The sequence below is a fragment of the Adiantum capillus-veneris genome, chromosome 7, assembly GCF_014529385.1.
Source record: "Adiantum capillus-veneris isolate H3 chromosome 7, ASM1452938v2, whole genome shotgun sequence".
Lineage (NCBI taxonomy): Eukaryota > Viridiplantae > Streptophyta > Polypodiopsida > Polypodiales > Pteridaceae > Adiantum > Adiantum capillus-veneris.
In genome coordinates, this window is record NC_140937.1 from 115,440,889 (window position 1) to 115,443,650 (window position 2,762).

Sequence of the window (2,762 nt, forward strand, 5' to 3'; positions counted from 1 at the left end):
GTTATCAGAAGAGAAAAGTTGTCTCTAATGGTAGCTGCGTTCACTTTTTTGAGATTAACGCACACTCGTAATTTCCCATTCTTCTTAGGTACTACCACAATTGGAGACACCCAATCAGTGTGTTCAATTTCGTAAATGAATTCAGCTTCCTTTAGTTTTTCAATCTCTTCTTTGATCTTTCTAGCAAATGTTTCGTTGTAAGTGTATGGTCTCTGTCTACTTGGTTTCGCATCATCTCTCATGGGTATGGTATGTTGGCAGATTTTTGGATCAACACCCTTGAGATCTTTGTAAGACCAAGCAAATATATCCCGATATTCCTTTAGCAAACTTAACAAAATATTTTCTTTTTCTTCTGTTAGGTCATTTGCAATGTAAGCCGGCCTAGGCTCTTCTCCTGGTTCAGCCAAGTCTACCTTTTTAGCGTTTTCAGGTCCTTCGTAAGACTCGCCTTGTTTCCGTAGTTCCCTATCACGTTGTTCGATTATGATTTTGCAACCTTGGAGATTATACTTTTTGTAATGGGATGGAACGTGCATTACATCCTTTCCATCCTCTTCCATGGTTTCCATTTCGGTGGTGTATATCTCCTTTAGATCTTTTTTCAACTCTTGATATTTCTTTTTCCGCTCGACTCCGGTCATGAGTGGTTTTTTATTCTGATGTTCTTCTTGAGTACCCTTCCTTGTTTTTCTCAATGTCTGAAATATTTTTGAGCTTCTGTTCGAAGGATATCTACCAGTTATTTTATCCTTGACACAATCTTTAGCATCTATGTGCATCAGGAATTGTGTTTTACTGGAGACTGATGGCATAGGTCGTGCTTTCACAATTTTATTGTCCCTCTTTCTTCTATACCATTTTTGTCTTCTTGATTTTTGGTTTGGAAAGTCAAAAAACTTTTTCTCCCTTCCCCTTAAGAGTAGTTGAGTTCTCGTATGTTCTTTTTCAGATCCCGAATCTTCGGAGGTAGCTGAGTGTTCATCCAACTCATCAGTTGCATCGTAATAGAGGTCAAAAAAGACTTGTTGAGCTTTCATCAAGTCCTTTGTTTCCTCATTCTTGTTTTTCTCGATGTTAAGGACTGACATCATTTGGATGGGAATTATGTCATAGCCATCCTCATTGCAAAATTGAGTAGGCATAGATGTATTCACACATACATCCATTGTCGCTAAGATTTGAGTCCACTCAAAAGGTTCGAATAAATGCTCTGGAAAGGGTTCAGGTATGTAGGCTTTGTCTTTACAATCCCTTTCTAGGATACATTCCTCTCGTCTCAAGCTTCCATTTTTTGAAGCTCCGCACATCCAAATAGGAGTGTCTTTGTTTAGCCAAGATAGAGGTTTAGTTTCATCCAAAGAGACTGAATCAAACTCCTGGATGGGTGTTTTCAAGACGTCTCTATAGGTGTGGTCCTTTAGATTGACGCTTGTTATAGATCCCACCTGCTTTAAGTACAGATAGTCGTTTCCCCAATCTTGGATAAGCTGTACCTGTCGCATGAAAGGTCTTTCCAATATGATTTCATAGCTGAGTTTTTTCTCAAAGTCTACTATGGCAAAAGTGTGTTGATATTCAATTCCACAGGAGTTAACTATCACTTTTTCTAGTAGCCCTAGCGGTCTTTCAATGTGTCTGTCAGCCAACTGCAATTTCATTCGTGTTTGTCTAATGGCTAGCTGTCCCCAGGATTTCCATACTGCTTTAGTGGCTATGGCTATGCCAGCTCCACTATCCAGTATTGCCATGGTTTCAATGTCATTATATTTCACTAGGAGGGTAGTGTTTCCTTCTTCCCCTTCATAATATTCTCTGACCTTGTTCATAGGAATTGATCGTATCTCTTTGGATTCCGTTTCATTTTTTGAGTTTCCCAGATTCTTAGAGGTTAACCCCATTATCCCCACCTTTTCTAGGGTTTTCTGCAAATCATTCCATAAGTATGGCATGAATTTCAACAGTTCTCCCAAGGTAAGAGTGCATTGGATAGGTGTAGACATGATTGAATGAATGTTGTCTACTTCGAGGGTTTGTGTGGCTCTTTTGACTTGAGTGGTTTTGCAAATGATAGACTCATCTTCGTTATCTCCCAAGTAAGAAGGTAATGTTTTTAATGTCATCGATTTAGATATTCCTGAAGCCTATGACCCGCAATCCCCGTACAAGGATTGTATATCCATGTTTGTATCAGATGGTAGGTTATCCGACCAGACTTCCTCTATAGGAGATGACTTTAAAGTTAGGCTCCCATCATTGATCTCCCTTACCTTTTCCCATAAGTGTCCTGGCCAGTCTTCCTCCATGAATGGAATTCCTTCTAAGGCATCTTCAATGTCCGTCACCATGAGCTCTGGTTCATTTGTTTCAAGGTGGGGCTCGGCCACCACATCGGATTTTGCTTTCGTTTCTTCTACTGCAAGCCCTTCCGATTTTGCAACACTTTCAAGCTTTGGTTTTTCTTTATCCAGCATTTCCTGCGTGATTCTTACCAAATTTTGATAAGCTTTCAGCTTAGCTGCTTCCATGTCTGGAGATGGATAGTTTTTCCATTTGTTTTCCATGTTTTGGCCTGCTTTAAGTCCGGCTTGGTAGGCTTCCAAGGCGGCATTGATAGGCTCAAAAATTTTATCAACCAGAATGGATCCTCCAGATTTCACGGCTGTTTCCTTAAATTCACTGCCAATTTCTTTCAGCTTGTCTTGGGCTAGAATTTTTGCTTTCTTTTCGTTTTCATCCCGTTGTTTTTGTTTTCTCATCTC